Below are 21,052 nucleotides of genomic sequence, written 5' to 3'. Positions count from 1 at the left end.
GAAATCTGTACAAGTCATACACCAGCTCAGACACGTCTAACTTAAGGCTCCAACATTAGGTATGAAAGAAGTCTGACTACACTGTGGCAGCCAGGAGCCAGCAGCCAATCGGGGACAGAGAGAGAGAGAGAGAGAAAGAGTGAGAGTGAGAGTGAGAGTGTGTGTGTGTGTGTGTGTGAGAAAGTAAAAGAGTTGCTAGGTTTACTGTAGGAAATGTGCTCTGTAGGATATACATTTTGACTGTTTCTCTTTTTCACAAAAATAAAAAAGGATGCTGGATGGACGGGACACACCTACAAGCGACATGAGCGACTTGTTACATGCTAGTCTGAATGCAAGGCTAGTTGTAACTTGCAAATCATGGTATGCTAACAGAATTATGGGATTCCCTCCAAGGAAGCTCACATTGCTTTTCAAACGAGACACCATTCATCATGGAAGTAGGTAAGTACTGCAGTGCTTTCGCACTGGAAAGTAACTTGAATTTTTCTTTCAATATGCGTTCCACGTGTTCTTCAGCACGACCTTCTGTGTAACACCTCTGCACTTCATGCTGATTCGAGATCCTTATATGAACCTCTGAAGATAACCACGCATAACTGATCTCAGACCTGTGTGAGTGTGTGCCTGTGTCTGTGTGGGGCGGGGGACACACTACCAAGTCAAGGTTTGAATTACAGCCACCCAATCAGGAGATAAAGAACAGGCTTCGGTTACACAGAAAATATGTGGAACCAAATGAACAAGAGAAGGGGGGGAGGGGAACCAGAGAGTGCGAGAGAGCGAGAGAAAGGGAGCGATCCAAAGGAAAAGGACAATACAGCACACTCCTCTCTTTGTGTCCTGGATTTTGGAGGCAAACACAGTGGGGGTATTAAACAGGCACATCGTTATCAGATGGTCCTTCTTCTTAAAACACTGTGCGACTCCTTCAGACAGGAAACACACTCTCGAGTTGTGTGTGTGTGTGTGTGTGCACTACATGGAGATTCCTAATTAGGCAGTACAAAGAGGAAGCAACCTCAGAAAGTAAAACCCTTCTTCACACAAACACATTTAACAGTAGATGAACTAGAAACATCTACACCAGCACTTATAATCAGTCATATACAGTTATTAGATATACTATAATAATCAATACGCACAATACAGTTACAGAAAAGTCTGCCTAGGTAGGAAGTGTGTCATAATAACATCAAAATAAATAGCGTACCATTAAGTAGGCAGGATAAAGATGGTCATTATATTACATTATATTGTATTTTATATTATATTATATTTTACATCATATTATGTTATATTATATTATATTACATTATATTATAGGAATCATAGAGCTTGTTCTGGGTTTATATTTATAAATTTTGAATTACTGAGGCTTGGATTAAAGCCATTCAAAAATCAAGGGACCAGTCAAATCAGCTACAAAGACTCAGCAGTAAATATAAGAACTTTGGGTTGCGGTTTCTATAGATGGATAGATGGATAGACAATTACCTAATTTAAAAAGATATCACAGACCCCTGCGTGGCCCTGGGCCCATTTCTGAGAATTACGATTAACAAAGATTCAAATGTGTGTTATGAATGAAGTATTTTGGACAAATGAATGTCCAAGCTATTATTATAGTTGCACACAGATGTTGCGTTCAGAGTAGCAAGCGAAGAGTCTTGTGTATCTCGTGGGCGTACACTGTGTAGACATCTCTACGCTGTCACTGTGGGTGTGGCCTGTCTGGGTTGTGTAAGGTTAGTAACCAAATATGTATACAGTCTACTGTAAAAATCTGTATACTCTATATGGGCAAAAGTATGTGGACACCTGATTGTCACACCAATATGTGGTTCTTACATTTATGGCATTTGGCAGACGCCCTTATCCAGAGCGACTTACAATTATCTCATTTATACAACTGAGCAGTTGAGGGTTAAGGGCCTTGCTCAAGGGCCCAGCAGAGGCAGTTTGGCAGTGCTGGGATTTGAACTCTCAACCTTCCGAGCAGAAGTCCAACATCTTAACCACTGAGCTACCACTTTCCAGTTTGGGTTCTTCCCCAAACTGTTGCCACAAATACAACAGCAAAAGAAGGAATAAACCTGGAAGGGAATGTTCAACAAGCTGGTGTGCTCCTCAGGTGTCTACAAATACTTTGGCCATACATGAACATGCTACTTTTGTCGTTATAACCAGGAACGCATGAGACAAATGTGGTCCAATAGGAACTAAACTTACAAGAGAGGAGGTTTTTGCGTGGCACACCACTTGAGTAATTATAGGGCTGTGATGTCTGTAATGAAATGCACGACAAATATGACAGTTTGACTTAACGAGCAAAAATGGCTGCCCTAGACTTGTTTGGTAGCTTGGTGCATCAGCCATTTTGAAAAATGGCCACGAGTTCCAAAATCATTTCACAGTATGAAACTGTAAACATGTCTGTCTCCTTGGAGATCGCAAATGAGCTGGTTTTTCCATAAAACAGCAGTGCAGAAACAAACAAACCCACACACACACACACACAGCTATTCCCATAAATCTAAAGCTAACAGGGTTCATTATTAGTATTATCAATATATGCATGGAATGTGTACAAAATGTGTAGCAGTACAGTATCAGAGGGTCTGTGTGTGTGTGTGTGTGTGTCTGTCTATCTTCGTTCCTAGGCGCCCATCTCTGTCTATACCTCCTAAAATAAACCAACGATACTCGAACTTCACACACACTTCTCTCTCTTTCTCTGTCGGGAGAACAGGAGCCTCTTTGAGCGCGACGGGAAAAGGTAAGACGGGCATTCTGAAACGTCTGAAGGACACACACTGGCCCTCATTGTCAGGATTGATCCAGAACGGGAAGAGAGAAGTGTGGGAACGCTCAAGTGTCTCTGCTCAGAACCACAGCAGACGCTGCGTCGGCGAACACTCCGAAAGCTCGCACAGTCATTTTTATACAACTACTGTAGGTGTGTGCAGTTAGAAAATCCAAATGTTTGCAGACGTCTCGTGGGAATGAGCAGAATAAAAGCGAATAAACATCACCACGCCATGTTGTAGACCATCATTTTGAACTACTTCTTTACTGAGCTGACCTAATAGACAATATCTCTGATTAATACCATAAAGTCAGAACTTGAGTCAAACTTTCTGATGGTGTATTTGTATCCCTCTGTGAACACACTCGACAGCAGTAATACACAACTATCTAGCCTGAAAGGAGCCCTATCACTGTTGGCATTATGAGATAATAATGTGTTTACACAGCGTCTGGGAAACCCAAAGGGAAGCAAAGGTGTGAAGTCTCACAGGAAATCAGAAGAGAAACCAGTTGCGTTCAAAACCATGATCTGCACATCTGAATGTCTCTCTTTGTTTTTCTGCCCCTCCATGGGCCGTTGTTTAGAAAAGTAAAAAATTTTTTTTGCAGTGGCACCAAAAAACTGATCCATTAGGTTCCAGTTGTGTGACATTTGTTTTAAAATATATCTCCTGCAGTTTTGTATATTTTCGCTATAGTCCCTTCACAAATCACTTGGGTAAAGTAGAAATTGTAGTGCATGTATACACAGGGTTTTACGGTAACCACCAGTCACTTCAAGTTATTATTACCATTCGAATTATTTGTAATGTGGTAGATTTTACACTCCATTGTACACTTATATAATTTTTCTTTCCTAACAAAATGTTTTTGACTATTTTTGGGCAGTTTATTTTTTCAATGGCATCCCTATTGAATATATTTTAATAACTGATAACTGATGTTAGCTACATATGCTTACGCAAGACAAATATAAACTTCATTTACTGTGACAGAGAGTGAGGACGCTGTCAATCATTTCAGATTCATATGCCGATTGGCTCATGTGCCATATTTACGTGCGAAATAAGAAGAATTTTTTTTATTTGTAGCAGCTTACTTTGGTGTTAAAATGCAATGTTAAGATCCTACACAAAAATGCGTGAAGGTTGGCAGGTGCTGATTGGTCACGCAGATCCAATCAAACAATATGCGTTACCCGGCCTGTGTGAAATTTGGAACAGGAACTAGCATGACAAACTTAAACCAATCACGTTATCCGATGCCCAGGTTGCTACCTAGTTCAAAAGCATAGCAAAATCTCTGTGCAGGAAGTATCAGGTCTGGAAAAAAGTGTAAAGATGCCCTTAAATATTACATCTATTCTCAAAGTGGCGGAAAATTTACCAGAACCTTAAGTTCTGTTAAGTTCTCGCTCTGTCAGTCTCGCTCTCACCCTCTCACGACTAAGGGTCAAAGAAGTTTGTGTAATGAATAGGAATGAACCCTTAGCTACCTGGACTAAAAAGACAATGGTTTACAGGCAGGCAAGCAACATTGCCATGTGCATGTGCACACACACGCACGCGCACACACACAAACATGCTCTGGAAACACTCAGGAGAGCAGCAGTGTTTATCTCCCACTCTGCAGATAGACTTTGATGTGCTGCAGGCAAGCGGAAACACACAGCCGTGTGGAGACACACACACACACACACACACACACACACACCCACCTGCTTGCCAGTTGATATGTCCCAAGACTCATCGCTCCCTGTCTGGATGAACATTACGCTCAAAAACCTCATCATCCACGGTTTTTATTTCCACAGTTATCAAATACAGCTGTGTGCGCGAAGTATTTCCTTTGTTTCAGCACACACTATCTACATGTTCCATATTATATCACACAACACACGTTCTGATATACTTTTTTAATTGTGCAATCTTTCTCACGGTTCACAAAGATCACTATATTGTAATTTAGTGCAGCTGTAAAACTTTAGTTTCACGACTAAATTCTGGACATGAAAAAAAAGCGTACTGAATTTTATTTAATTCAGATGCATGCATCAGTTCCAAGTGAATGAACTACACTAATTTGCTTTCATAAATCCAACATCGTTTGATTATATATTTACAAAGCCCTGAATGAAATCGGACCCTGCGCCATCTCAAACCGAGCTCAGGATCGAACCCGGGTCACTCGAGGGATTATATAACGTAATCGGATCATGTTAGTGCCATGTGAATTGATCACACTCACTCTACATAATTCAATCTAGTAATTAGAAATGTGGTTAAATTAAATTTAGTATAAGCAATGAAATCATACTTTGATGAGTAAATAAGTATTATTATGTAACCTATACGTAATGTGTTCTCTTAAATCTGACAGACAACATATTCCCTTTTTCCAGCTCTCTATCTCTAACTGAATTTTCAAGCATTACAGTGAAAACATTATAAGCTCCTATTAATATTAGAATTATTATTATTATATTTAATTACTTAATTACAATCTAACATTTTTGTTCATCTTCATCAGTGATGTAAAAAAAACAGGTAACATGTACAATAAATTATATATAAATAAATATATGTACACATTGATCTACACATGTCTTTTATAGAGAACGTTCCTGTAGTGGAGGACACTGAAAGGTCACAAAGAGAAAGGCGTTACCCTGGAAACGACCCTCCGCTGGGGGCCCCTTCATGAGAGAGAAAGGCAATGTAGCATCCTGTGTGTGTGTGTGTGTGTGTGTGTGTGTGTGTATACACCTCTATGAGCACACATACAACTACAGCAAGATAAACACAGTGAAGGGTATTTATAACACAATCAACATGCGGTATAATAGATAAAGATAAACACACACACACACACACACACACACACACACACACACACAAATACACACAGGGACCTTCTTAAATGCGCTGTGATTCTTACAATTTGTGATAAGATCAGGCCATCATGCCAAATCCAACATGGCTTCTCTTCATTACGTGTGCTCACTACATAGGGTATAACTACAGCACTGTAGTGCACTACGTGTGCTCACTACATAGGGTATAACTGCAGCACTGTAGTGCACTACGTGTGCTCACTACATAGGGTATAACTACAGCACTGTAGTGCGCTACGTGTGCCCACTACATAGGGTATAACTACAGCACTGTAGTGCACTACGTGTGCTCACTACATAGGGTATAACTACAGCACTGTAGTGCGCTACGTGTGCCCACTACATAGGGTATAACTACAGCACTGTAGTGCGCTACGTGTGCCCACTACATAGGGTATAACTACAGCACTGTAGTGCGCTACGTGTGCTCACTACATAGGGTATAACTACAGCACTGTAGTGCGCCACATGTGTTCACTACATAGGGTATAACCGCAGCACTGTAGTGCGCCTCATGTGCTCACTATATAGGGTATAACCTGCAGCACTGTAGTGCGCTACGTGTGCTCACTACATAGGGTATAACCGCAGCACTGTAGTGCGCCACATGTGCTCACTACATAGGGTATAACCTGCAGCACTGTAGTGCGCTACGTGTGCTCACTACATAGGGTATAACCGCAGCACTGTAGTGCGCCACATGTGCTCACTACATAGGGTATAACTACAGCACTGTAGTGCGCTACGTGTGCTCACTACATAGGGTATAACTACAGCACTGTAGTGCGCTACGTGTGCTCACTACATAGGGTATAACCGCAGCACTGTAGTGCGCCTCATGTGCTCACTACATAGGGTATAACCTGCAGCACTGTAGTGCGCTACGTGTGCTCACTACATAGGGTATAACCGCAGCACTGTAGTGCGCCACATGTGCTCACTACATAGGGTATAACTACAGCACTGTAGTGCGCTACGTGTGTTCACTACATAGGGTATAACCTGCAGCACTGTAGTGCGCTACGTGTGCTCACTACATAGGGTATAACCGCAGCACTGTAGTGCGCTACGTGTGTTCACTACATAGGGTATAACCTGCAGCACTGTAGTGCGCTACGTGTGCTCACTACATAGGGTATAACTACAGCACTGTAGTGCGCTACATGTGCTCACTACATAGGGTATAACTACAGCACTGTAGTGTTTTCTTTAAAAACTACTCAGCTTTAAAATGTTTTAACGGAAACATTTCACAGTTAAACTCGTCCACAGACTGAAAATATAATAAATATAATAAATGTAAATAGAATAGAAAGTATAAATAGAATAAAATCAATCCTAACAAAGAAGGAAAAAAGTTTCTTCATATATGTAAGCATTTCCTGTTTCAAAAATATATTTATTTTCCAGATCCAATTCCAAATCTTTGCCTTTTTATTTTTTTACGGGATCTGATATGTTTTCTGTGATATCTAATTCACCATTTCTGTAGCTATTCTGCAGGTATTTTTAGTGCTATCTCTAAAAATATTGTAAATAATGTATGTTAGCTCTCTGATTTAAAATCAGTTTGAACCATGAGGTTTGTGTAAATGCTCCATATTCACAGTTCCAAGTCCAACGCCGCGGTTCGCTCCTGGGAAAAATGATGCTTAAAAAACACTCCATATTTTAATATCTCTTACTCTGACACTTATCTATCTCTCTCCTCTTCATATTCTCTCCATCGCTCCACATTTTTGTCTTATCTTCATTTCTACGATACACCACATGTATCATGATAAATAAGCCTGGGTTTGCTCACAATTTCCCAAATCAGTATTTAAAAATATATATAAATAATAATACATTTGTTTATTAGTATTAATGAACACATATTACATGTATTTACTAAATCTAATTTAATTCATATATTTGTTTTTTGTGTTCATTATATTTAAAAATATTTTATTAAAAAAATAAAATAAAAAAAATGTAACAGAAATTTTTTTTTAAATGTAAAAAAAATTCGTACAATATTTTAATAATAACAATATTTTATCACATCAGCTACTTCCAGTTTGTCTTTTTTTTGTAAGGTAATAAAAAGGTTTGACGATATCAGTGATATCTCAGAAAAGCGTAAAGTAACAGAAAATGGAAAAAAATCCTTCGTGTTTGAACCTTTTTCCATTCTCTGTCATTTTTTTCTTTATTTCATTTCTCGCCTTCTTTCTCTTCACGTCTCTGTCGCCTGATCTTTCTCCATCCTTCTCTCTCTCTCTCTCTCCCTCCCCATTTCTCTCACCCTCTCAGGAAGAAGGACGTGCCTCTTTCCTGTTCCTGATATCTGCATTATGTTTTTAAAAGGTGTTAAAGGCTCGGGATAGTGTTGTGCGTTTTATTAAGAAAAGCGTTTTAACGAAGAACAAGAATAATGGATTTATTAAGAAAGTAAAAACGTGCATTTATTCATCCACTTCAGGCGACAGAAGTCTGGGCTTAAGAGAGAAAGGCTACTTTAGGTCAGATGGTGATTGTGTGTGTGTGTGTGTGTTAGGAGAAGGGGGGCAGCAAGTCCTCAATGAAAAACAAAAAAAAGCACAGGACAATGCAGAGGGTTTCCCTTTCACACCCTCTCGCTCTCTCCATTCAAAACCAAACAGCACACACACACACACAGGCGGAGGAAACACTGTGTGTGTGTGCGCGTGTGTGAGAGACAGAGAGTGTGTGTGTGTGTGTGTGTGTCAGTCCCTGCGAATGTGGCACTAGGCATGCACCAATATTTCATTTTATCTGCATTACACTGTTCACGTTTATGAAATATCAAAACAGTCAATCTGTCAAATAAAATTCGGTCTCGAATCACATCCAACATTTTCTCTGCACTGTGTCGCCGGATTGTTCTTGAGATGTTCTTGGACGGTCATCATTGCCAGAATGATCTTTTCAGCAAATCACGCTTTCTTCAATGCTTTTTTTTTTTTTTTTTTTACAGATTATTTTTATTATTTGCTTTTTAAAAATTTGCCCCTAATGCTTAAAACAAAGTCATTTTTTTCCTTCGCTGAAAGCAACAATCACGCTGCTCAACTTGACGGCAGCATTTAAAGTTCACTATGAACTTCCACAATCCTTTTCAGTTCAGCTCTGAATGCAAGAATGATTTTATTCTTTAAAAAAAAAAAAAAAAAAAAAAAAAAGCTCTTTCTGGAACAGACTCCTGGAAATGAATCCTCTGCTGAATGCTGAATCCTCTCTCTCCCACACACACACACACACACACACACACACACACACACACACACACACACACACACACACACACACACACACCTGCAGATGAAGAGAGCCCAGGTGAAAGCAAACAGCAACTACACGCTCTTTTCTTTCATCTCAGCAGAATAAGTGCTTCTGGAAACAGCTGCTTCTGAAGCGCAGTGATGCTCAGGTGTAGACAACAAAAATAAACAGAAGTCCCCCCACAGACACACACACACGCACACACATACACACACACACCCTACTCAATGCTTCTTTATTCAGAGTTAACACTAACAGAACGAAGACAGTGTTCAGGTGACACACAGTGACGCCTCACGCTGCAAGTTAATCATCTTAACATTATGGCTAATTCATAATTCATGTAATGGCACAAGTTCTGTCGTGTGTGTGTGTGTGTGTGTGTGTGTGGCTCCGTACCCTTAATAAATATGCACTGTGTCTTTCAACCCATCGATGAATCATGTGACTTAGAAGCCAGTCATCCTTACGCATCATTATCTTCTAAACTGGGACAGGAACCTGGCACGAGAACGCCTCCTTCCTCTCAGAGATGACGTCTGGTGACGATAAGCGTCCGATGTTGTACGTCATACCCGGTTATTATTAGTGAGAGTGCAGCAATACAGATTCGAATGGGGGAAAAAAATGTATTTGTGAAATTGTGCTCATTTAGGATCATGTGATGGACTAAAAAAACAATGGTGTGGTGAATTTTGCTATTTATAATATAATCTCAATGAGTGTCTTACACAAAAAAAGGAGACACAAAGAAGTGTGAAGTCTCCTGTCAGAGTAATCCATAAACAAGTACAGACACTTATGATCGCTGTAACAAGCCGTCGTTGATTTCCCTTTTTCTACCAAATTTGGTCTGCTAGCTAGCTCCTAGACACGGGAAGACAGCCACAACATCCTTTCAAACTGCTGCGCGACACACTCGGAGCAAAGCACAATCCGCCCTCTTCCGCATACACGGCCTGACAGACGCCTGCCATTGGCTGCTTTCGCTCTGATTGACAGGACACAGAGTAACACCATCCCTCCCTCTCTGAGATGACGCCCAATTCTGATCTCTGAGACGGCCGTGCAATCATCCGGATTCAAACTCGCGATCTTTAAACGACAGTGTGAATGTGTTTTTGTAAAGCATAGCTGTTCTTTTAGTTCTTTAGAGTCCTGACTGCGCATTAGTCACTTCTTCGTCCTGTCTGCTCTTTCCATTTCCACTTTCTGCACTACACGTCTGTTATAAACCACTGCTGTCTGAATGAAGGATCGCAGCTGGACCGGTGTTTCCGAGTCCCAGAGCTTTTGAGCTTTCCCAAATCCAAACACACCTGAAGATCCTGAGATCTGGGACAGAGCAATAGCGTGGACGCAACCCGAGGGTCCCTGAGGACAGATTTTGGACACAACCATTACTGTGAACTTTAGACTGCGTTACATTTCCTTTCAAACTGCTTTCATAAGCGCTCCAAAGCAGCAAGGACCCAATAAGCCACTGTGATTAATCATTAAAATCAATCGTTAAAATAATTATCACATGGCTGACACATTTATCTGTGACAGAACACTGAACAGAATAATCTGAAGTGTCAGATATTGCGATGTATCGGGTCTTCGATTATCGGTACGTTCCTGCTCTGGCTGAATTTGACCTTACGCTTGCTGTAAAGGTGGTGAATCAATACAGCCTGACTATTTCACTCCCAAACACACACATTCCTGACCTTTGAGAACTTTTCCAGATTTGTTTTCATTTCAAGATCATAAAAGCTGTCACGAAAAAGGGAAACATTAAACGTGATAAGAACGAACAATGGATCGTTACTGCAGAAAATTAAATCTAAACGTAACAGCTGTAGAACTTTCCAGTCAGGAATTTTTTATACTTATATTTATACATTGTCACAAAGCAGCCCTGCAGAAATCCGGATGTAGATTCCGATCTCCCTCGACAGCGGCGAGGAAAGTCTCGCCGAGACGACACGAGGAAGAAAAAAAAACCCTCGAGAGGAACCAGACTCGAAAGGGAACTCGTCCTCTTCGGGGAAATCATTACTCTTCCAACTATAAAAAGCCCAAACAGTACTGAGAGTGTGGAAAAGGATGTTCAGTGTGAGCAGGTTGTAAATAAGGCAGCAACGTGGGCCTCGCTGTTCACGTGCTCGCTTGCGTTATTTAGGTACGTCTCGAGGATTAAAAGCCACATCTGCGAGATGGAGAGCCGAAACAACCCTGTATGTTGAGTGATTTCATCCAATCATGTGATCTGTTTCTCTTCTCTGTCATCATAACCTGCATCTTAAAATCGAAAAACACTGACCTTACACTCCAAAAAACACTGACCTTACACTCCAAATCTAGGTTTCAAGCCAACAAGAGAGGTTTTCAGACGCAATCGGAGAACCAGTACTCAGTGTAGAATACTACACAAGTAGTGCACGCTGTGTGACATGTATTGACGCTGGCACTGCACCACATTGGACATGCAGCATTAATTTCTGATTACGTGCACAAGTGAAGCTCCAAATGACTGCGGGTTACGTGCGGCAGCCATCTTGCGTACACGTGCACGTAGTTAAAACCAATCACAATGAGAACAGGAGAGTGTTTACGGTTACAGCAGCAGCTCTTAGGTACAAATCCAGCGTGTCAAAGTGAGATCATCCGCATATTATTCCTCTTCCAGCCCTGCGTGAGATGGACTGCTGATAAAACTTCTTGGCTTTGATAGCAATAATTACATAATACACACACACACACACACACACAGACACACACACACAAGCAGGTCAAAGGCAACAAATCAGCATGAGCATAATTTCATAACAAGCATCAACTGCAACATGATAAGTTGAGACCAAGCTGCAAACCTTCAACACCTGAAAATTCTGAGACTTCAGTCCTATTCGGATGGGATTAGTTTATCAGTAAGACATCTACATTTATCTATGTAATATATTTTTTTTTTACACATAATAAAACTCTCGCATCCAGACACCATTAAAATGAGCAAGTGGGGATTGTTTTTGCGTGGGTCTTATTTTCTACTAACCCGGATATTTGCGGCATGTGGTCATGTGATCACGCTCCGTTCACAACGCGGTGGTCGTAGAGTCAGTTTGGGGGCGAACCAAGATTATAGCAACGATTAGCAACAAAAATACGCAATAAAACAATCTTAAAGTATCCGAGAAGCATCAATTTTTCACTGTTTAATATCTGGAGGAGGGTCACTGATACACATGCTACGGGAGTAAATGCAGCAAGCAGTAGCAGTCAAACATCTGTTTTTTTCTAACGTGAGGCAACATCTGTGTAGAAAACCACTGACATTTATATGGACTAAAATGATCAGACGAGCGCTGAGCTTGGCGAAAATCAGTAGGAGTGTAATTTCCTCATAGGAGGACGGAGAAAAACACTGACACAGCCGATCTAGAAGGAAATAAAACAACAGAGGTGCTTCTGAAAACAGGAAATCACCCCATGACATCATGTACAGTTAATCCCATCCGAATAGGGCTTCAGAAGCTTTAGGCATGACGGTGCAGCATGTAGCGTTCCCGTCTCACAGCTCCAGGATTCAGGGTCCGATCCTGAATCTCAGGTTACCGTCTGGTCTGAGTTTCACGTGCTCTCTCAATATCCGTCTGGGTTTCCTCCAAGTTCTCTGGTTTCATCCTACCGCCCAAAAACACGCCAGTAGGCAGACTGGCGACGCTAAATTGCCCCCGAGGTGCGAATGAGTGTGTTGTGCCATGTGATGGACCAAGATGTATTCCCGCCTCGTATCAGCGTTCCCGGAATAAGCCCCGGATCCAGCAGGATAAAGCTCTTACTGAAAGTGAGTGAGATGCTTTAAGCATGAAGTGAATTGAGAAGCTCAAACTTCCATCAGCATGTGCTTTACACACACACACACACACACACACACACACCATGCTGCTAAAAGTGTGTTTCAGCACTTTCTGAAAACAACTTAAACACTAAAAGTTATACACAAAAAAGTTACTCAAGCATTTAGAAAGCATTTTAAATGTTCAACTGGAAATATATATATGTATATAAGCTAGCTCTAGCTGCTAATATCAAGCACCTAAGCTAAGCTAAACAGCTACAATACATTCAGAGTGTGTTTCCTTGTGCTTTAGATACTAAATATAAGTTTACTAAAGCTATAAAAGTGTGTGTTCACCATTATTCCTCATTAATAAACATAATTAACACCAGGTTTACACATTAGCACCAGGCAGTGGATACTAGCTAGCCACTTTTAGCCAAGGAGCTAACACATTTGCAGGAAACATGAACCTGAGGGTTTATTTGTTTGGGTCAAATTTAGATGTGGAGAGAAAATAAACTCTTTGTAGTGAGTAAAGTTAAGTCGGGGGAAAAAAAACTTTTTCTTCTTAGGACAAAAACAAGACAAGCACCAGGAGCTAGCATTAGCTTCTAAGCTAAGTCTATTTGTGAAAATCTTTAAATTTTGACTTTTTAAATTTGAGAATAGATAAGAAAAAAAAGCAGACATATTTTCACATTTAAAAAAATTCAATATGTCAGGAACTTGGTGTCTCTTTAACTAGCTAGCTAGGGAAATGTATACACTATGCTAGTTAGCTGGCTAACTAACCACATACACTGCCCTTTATCAGTTCCTATTAACGTTAGCTTAGCTATCATGAAGGTGGCTAGCCGCTAGCTGAACCTGATGCCAAATGGCTACCTATAGATACCATAGTGCACTCAATGCATGTGAAAGTCCATTAATTTATATTAATGTAGGACACCTATAAAGGGAACAAGCCACAATTTGGGATACAGCCCCTTTCTGTTCGCTTTGATGATGAAGTGGTGTAAAAACAAGTGCTTTTTTGAGACATATGAGCAAAGCCAGTGTATTAAGTGTTATTTACAAAGTCAGCGCTGCTGATGAATAATGTTTAATGTTTGTTTACCTTAAATAATAAGGCGGAAAAAACAAGGGCAGCGCGTGGCTCAGCAGATGGGGTTCCTTCCGGTGCACATACGCCGGTCTTCGAAAATTTCCCCGCGGCTCGTAGCCTAGGCAACACACGTTTAAGGGCTAGTACTGCTAGTAATAATCACAATCATGTAAGCTAATACAGGAGACGCTCGCTCACACCGCGTATCCTATTTATATCCATCCACATAGGTGTGTACGGCAACACACATTCCACCCGGCTGTGAAGAGTAAAAAAATAATCCGTTACGAGTTAAAAACCCGCCGTGAAGTTTAAAAATAATAGTAATAATAATAATAATAAAAATAATAATAATCTAATAATAATAATAATCCGTCGCAGGTCAACACGGCGCTGAACACAAGACTCACAGACACACACAGAGCACAAAACGCTCCTGGCTTCTTTTCCACGGACTCCAGTCTCAGGATGATGACGTCGTCGAAACGCGACCACGCCCCCCTCGAAATTCTCCCACCGTTTCCACGCATGCGTGTCGCCGTCGTCCTGAGGCGTCCCAACTCCCCCTCCCCAAACCCACACCCCCCTTCCCCCTCTCTAACAACTATACGCACTGCGCATGCGCACTGTCTAATCGCCTTAGTAGTAGCGGCGGTATAGCGGGTAGAGTAAACAAAATAACTAAGCAATAATAACTCTACAATACAGCACAAGGAGGGACATATAGGAAGTAAAATGAGATAAATTCAATATTTTAATCACTCATACATACAAAAAAGTCAGTCAGAAGCATTTAGAACTATTGTGTGTGTGTGTGTGTGTATGTACATATATATATATATATATATATATATATATATATATATATATATATATATATATATATATATATATATATATAAAAATGAAGAACCAAACAGGAAATAATTATATGAAATCTGAATATAGTTATAACTCTGAATATATAAATGTAAATATAAATTGGAATATATATTTAGAAATTCTGAATATATAAATGCAAATCTGAAACACACACACACACACACACACATATATATATATATATATATATATATATATATATATATATATATATATATATATATATATAAACACTGCAGACCGCTATCCTCGCCAGGTCATTATTTTCGTATAACTGCAAAGTCTGGAGTGTGTTATTTCACTACAACAATTTGCCAACGATTACAATGGTCAATGTTTAATTTAGTAATGAATGACACGTCGCACATTTCATGTTTTATAGTTAGATTTAATGTTGTGGAACATCCGAAAGATGAGTTAGTCCCTGTTATCGCTTACATTATAGCTGCAGTAAACAGTCATTCTCTCACCAGCACCTCTTTCTCTCTCTCTCTCTCTCTCTCTCTCTCTCTTTCAGAAAACTCAGCCTGTCATTTTACAGAGAAACCAGAAAACGTAAACTCCTCTTTCCTGAAGTCTTTACTAAACCAAGACTCCTTCAATAAATATTAAATAAATATTCTCCTAAAAATGTCACCACATCAAGTATTATAAATTGTACTTTGTTAAACAGCAACCCTACACTTTTTTAAAGCTAGCTGGCTAATTTCAGGCACCTAAGCTAGTCTAAACTGCTTAAAGTGTGTCCTTGTAGTTTAGCTACCAAATATAAGTTTAATAAAACTACAGAAATGTGAGTACACCATTATTCTTCACTAACGAATGTTTACACATTAGCAGCAGCCAGTGCATACTAGCTAGCTGCTATTAGCCACTATTAGCCATAGGGATGACCTGATTGGGTCAAATTTAATTTTTTATTGAAAATAAACTCGTTGTAATAAGTAAATTAGCAAAAGAAATCTTGAGTTTCTTCTTGGGACAAGACAACCACCGATAGCTACCATTAGCTCCAAAGCTAGCTAGTTGCCTTTAAAGTGTTGAATAACCTTAGCAGTAAAGAATTATATGGTAGTATCACAAGTAAAGTAAACAAAATAACTAAGCAAACTAATTCAACAATATAATACAAGAAGGGTTAAGTAACATTAGCTCAATTAAAGATTTAAAAAATGAGGGGAAAAGGGGTGTCGCCATATTTTCTATTTTTTTGAAAGATACAGGTATAGCTATGTTTACTTTTGCATTAACATTAAAGATTATACAATAAGCCTTATGTTATGTTAGCCTTCACGTTTTTAAATAAGTGTAGTAAGAATTATACAAACAGAGTCGCAGGTAGAGAAAAATAACTAAGCACACTCATTCATCCATTTGTCTTTTGTAGCAGTTTAGAGACCAATCCTAAACCAGCTAGCTAAAATACTTCACTTTTTCACTTCACCTATTGAAACATATTCTTCTTCTTTGGCCCTAAATGCCTCTGAGTAATTGTGTGTGTGTGTGTGTGTGTGTGTGTATAGTGTCGTGGAAAACTTTCTCAGTTCAGATTGAAGAAAAAATAACTTTCCAAAGTCAAAAGGTTTTGGATGCCAAAAATTAGACTTTACTGAAGCAATCAGCAAAGCCGAGATGTTGCGCAAATCATCTGATTTACATAGTCATGGCTCATGCTTTTATACAATTCTTAAACAATGATCTCATTAGGTGGAGTTTTCTCATTTTTTTCTTTTAATCACACCCCTGAACTTTCGCCACTGTTATTTCATTGCGCCTCTGTCTTAGTTTTAACCGTGGCATGAGCTCAGTCAGTTTATTTTTTTTTAAATGTTAACACTCATCACAAACTTAACGATGCACTTCAGTACTCAGGTAGAGAAAAAGCAATTTTCCATGAGAAATAACAGAGCAAGCCTGGACTGGAAAGATACAGTTTATGAATGAGATCTATGTGCTTATTGATTTCCCACAAGCAAGGTCACACCAGTTTGTATTAGATTTCTTGATTCCCATAGACAAATATTCTTGTAAAATCATATGCATAAAATCACACTCTCTTCATGATTAAAATGTACTAAATGTATTACACCTGTTATCATTTCTGATTATTTTAACTCTTGATTAGACTTGATGGATTATATGATAATCATATTTAAATCATCCTCTGATTAAGAAAATTTTTCTATAATAGCACTTAGGATATCAGTGTTTAGGGTTGGTTAAACGAAAAGTTATAACCAAGCCCACCTCCACCCCCAGTAATATTTGTTTGAAATTTCTAATTCTTGATTTTTTTTTCCTAATAGCCTTAGCAGTTATTGAGTACAAAATTTATACTCAATTTCGAAAGCATTCATAAAGTTCCTAAAATATTACTTAGTAATGTTATAAAAACTCCTGCCATACAAACACTAGATCTGACATCTGAAGTGTTAATTCATTAATATCTCACTAATATGTACTTTATTCACAGTACACTACAGTAGCAATAATACAAATGCAGACAATATAATTCATGGCAATAAATTTAATAAATCAATAAATGAAGAAACTTCTCGCTGACAAAACTTTTTCCACAGCCCAATGTGCAAATGTTTGCACACTGTATTTCAAAACCTCTTACACTCAAGTAAGGTATGTTTTGTAATATAGATTTTGAAGGCAAAAATTAACTTGGTTCCAAAAAATACTTGTTAACAATGTTTAAACACTGAGAAATGTTATTTTTCTACAGGGGTCCTGTGTTTGGCTGTACTTTTGGCACTCTTTCCTCATGCTAAGTCCCACATTAAGTATCTTAATCTTGCAGAAATGCACTGAAGCCCTGAAGAATGTGTGTGTGTGTGTGTGTGTGTGCGTGTGTGTGCGTGTGCATTTGTGAGAAGTATGGCATTTAGCCTGGCACTGGGCCATCTGCAGCTGAGCAGGAGGTCTGTGTATGAGACCAAAAAAAGCTGGAATACTGTAGAAGACTGAGAAAGAGCTCCATGTCCTATTATGTAGGAAAAAATCCCAGAGTGAATCATTGTTGTGTAATTTAGTCATACATATAGAGGTTGGGGACAACTGTGGCATTGGGAAACAGGAAGTAGGATGTTGACTGTAGCTATTTACACATGGATAAAAATAAGAATTTTCACCATTTGCGTTTAGTTGAATTACTGTCAGTTCCTACACTTCAACTTCTTCCTGAATAAGAGTTACCAGCAGTCTGTGAGGGAAGGGAAGGGGCTAACTAGCGCATGTGGTAGCGCACGTAGCTTCTGGTTTTAATCACACATTATAACAGTTAACCTAATGTTAGCTAGCTTACTGATCTTAGCTGTGAAACTTAAATGATTTAAAGAGGTTTTTACAAATCTGAACATATTCAACATTTTGAGAAAATGACTCCGAGCATGTTAATTTGTTGATGTTTTAGCGAGAGCTGTTCTTCACAGAAATCCTGTACGCTTCTGTGTCTGTGTATATGTGGCCTAGTGAGCTTGTTTCATGGGACTAATCAAAATAATGCTATGCTGATTAGCACAATGATTAGCATCCAACAATGACCAAAATGCTAAAAAAAAAAAAAAACAGTTAGCTAACACCAACATCCCAATAATTATATAGCCTTCAGTAAGGATCATAGTATGTTAGCTCAGTTAGCAGTATAGTCCTTGTTAGGTCAGCTAGCATTTTATGCTGCATTTGAATAAAGCTTTTTTCCAGGTTGCTTGTAACTAGGTTAAAACCAAAGAAAATGGCCTCTCAACCCCAAGGAGGGTAGGAATTTCCTTTTGTGTGTCTGGGTTCCATGGTGTAATGGTTAGCACTCTGGACTTTGAATCCAGTGATCCGAGTTCAAATCTCGGTGGAACCTTCTGCAAGAGTTCTTTATTTGCTGTTGTACCAAAAATCCTCTGAAAAAGAGATCTGTGTAAGGGTTTAATCACCAAATTCTAGTCAAGACCAACGTCTTAGTGGATGAACAGTTGAAGAATGGGCTGATGGACATGCCGTTCACATGCTTACAGAAAGAGAAGGGGCTTGTAGCAGAACTAACATGGGTAATGATGATGGATCTGTCTTCATCTCAAAACTGTAAATGAGTGATTACTTGCATCTGGCCAGAATAGCTCAGTGTCAGACTGATCCTCTAAAGATCTAAAAATAAATAAATAGACTGATCCTCTACAGATTGATTTATTTGTTTGCTCATTGACACTACACATATGGAGTTCACGTTCGCTAGCTTCATAGTTTAACAGCAGGTTGATGTGACGCAGCCGGAAACAGTTGGTCTTGTGCCCGTTGTCCAAAATAGTTCAGTTCAAAGTGTTAAACTGAAGCTTTGCAGCTCCCTGGTTCACGCTTGCTCTATATAGCTCAGTTATGCGGGTGTTATGTTGAACATTTAATGGTCCTTGGTTCAATCCTGTGTTTCAGCAGTGATGATCTTTCTGTTGTGATGTTGTGACCTCAAAGCCACTGATGTTGGTAATAAGATGAAAATGGGCTAATCTTCCAGTTTTTGGTGAATACAGTAAAGCCTGTTGGTTGCATTAGCTGAAATAACTCAGTAAAAATAACTTAAGTTTTTTTTTCACTGCTGTGTAAAAATTCTCTTAAATGGATCTTGCACAATGTAGGGTTTTATATGCCAAATTCTAGTCAAGATGTTGATGACCCACGTCTATGAATTTTGGTTCAAGATGTGGTTCAAGAAGTCCTTGTTTCCATTGTCTAAAATAACTCTATTTGGAGAGCGTTAAACTGAAGCCCTGAAGCTCTCTGGTTCAAGCGTGATTTATGTATGGTTTAGTAAGCCAAAATTCTAAAGATGAATATGAAACAAGTTTCCATTTTTTTGGATCAGCAGTGAAGACTTTCTTGATATTATAACTTCTTAGGCCCTGACATTAGAGATAAGTGTGGACTTGGTTCCACAGTATAGCCTCCTGTCTCTTGCTCCTAGCCGAAATAGCTCAGTTGGGAGAGCGTTAGACTGAAGATCTAAAGGTCCCTGGTTCAATCCCGCGTTTCGGCAATGGTAGCATTCTTAATGCTATAACTCCTTAGGCAGTGATAAGGGAGTCTGTCAGTCATTATTTTCTTGTATTCATTAAGGAGAACCTGAACAGTTCTGGTGTAATGGTGAGTTTAAATCTCAGTGGAACCAGTAAAAGGTTTGCTCGAAGTTCTTTTCTGCGATAGAAAAATTCTCTCCAAAGGAAAATCATGTAAGGATTTCATTGTAAATTCTATTCAAGACAAGCATTACGTTTGGTGAACAAGTTAAGTATGGAGTGATGGACACGTCGTGCATATGGGGACAGAAAGAGAAGGGGCTTGTAGCATAACTGACATGGCTAATGATGATGTTTCTGTCTTCATTTCAAAACTATAAATGAGCAATTGCTTGATTTTGGCTGGAATAGCTCATTTGGGAAAGTGTTAGACTGACACTCTAAAGATCCCTGATTTAATCTTGCTCTATGTACTCTATGTATGGTTTAGTATGCCAAAATTCTAGTCAAGATGAATATGGATCAGTTTTTGGTTCATACATTCATACAGTTTTTGGTTCATACAACAGAGAGATTTTGTCCAGTATACAGTAAAAGTCATTGTGAAATGTTCACTATGTAAAATTCTTATCTCTCGTATTGTTCTTATGGGTGGGAATGAGTACTTGAATTTTGGCTAGTCAGTGGTGTGATGGCGCTCCAAACGAGATAGTCAGTGTCTTGCTTCCATTGTTTAATGGTTAGCACTCTGGTCTTTGAATCCAATGATTTGAGATCAAAGCTCAGTGGACCCTGTAACAGGTTTGCTTAAGGTTCTTTATTCCTCTGGAAAAAGTTCTGCAAGGATTATAGCCAAACCTTCTTGGCCATAGCCTTAGCAGAAATATTGAGCATTAGACTGAAATTCTAAAGATCCTTGGTTACATCTCTATTTTTGGCAGCAACTGTGTTTCCGTTATAACTTCCCTGACACTGGCAATAAGTGAGGACAGTGAGATAACGGTCAGTATATGCTAGGATTCAGTAGGCAGAAACTAAAGTTTCTTGGTGTCTTGGTTCCATGGTGTAATAGACTCTGTTCACACCTGGCATTAACATGCGACTTGGGTGATCGGATCACAAGTGGACAGTCGAGACGCATAGCTGTTCACACCTGGCATTATGAATGCATCTCCAATGACCACTTGTGATCAGATTTCATACATCATTTCCACTGGAGAAAGGCTGTCACAAACATT

The 21,052-nt window shown here is 39.3% G+C and overlaps 1 protein-coding gene and 2 non-coding genes across 3 annotated transcripts in view; 2 read left to right on the top strand and 1 right to left on the bottom strand.

Annotated features, from left to right (window-relative positions):
• The window catches only part of fbxw7 (F-box and WD repeat domain containing 7), a 127,458-nt gene extending 113,054 nt beyond the window's left edge, over positions 1 to 14,404 (bottom strand). The window contains exon 1 of the mRNA XM_053231130.1: positions 13,936 to 14,404. The gene's annotated coding sequence lies outside the window, so the exon portion shown is untranslated. The remainder of the gene's footprint in view (positions 1 to 13,935) is intronic.
• A 4,191-nt stretch (positions 14,405 to 18,595) lies between these two features.
• trnaq-uug (transfer RNA glutamine (anticodon UUG)) lies at positions 18,596 to 18,667 on the top strand. Its single transcript has one exon. It is a non-coding gene; the product is annotated as a tRNA-Gln (tRNA).
• Positions 18,668 to 19,761: 1,094 nt separating this feature from the next.
• trnaf-gaa (transfer RNA phenylalanine (anticodon GAA)) lies at positions 19,762 to 19,834 on the top strand. The gene has a single exon. It is a non-coding gene; the product is annotated as a tRNA-Phe (tRNA).
• Positions 19,835 to 21,052: the final 1,218 nt, after the last annotated feature.

This window comes from Pangasianodon hypophthalmus, chromosome 28 (assembly GCF_027358585.1).
Source record: "Pangasianodon hypophthalmus isolate fPanHyp1 chromosome 28, fPanHyp1.pri, whole genome shotgun sequence".
Classification (NCBI taxonomy): domain Eukaryota; kingdom Metazoa; phylum Chordata; class Actinopteri; order Siluriformes; family Pangasiidae; genus Pangasianodon; species Pangasianodon hypophthalmus.
The sequence above is the reverse complement of the archived record's forward strand: the minus strand, read 5'-3'. Positions and strand labels throughout refer to the sequence as shown.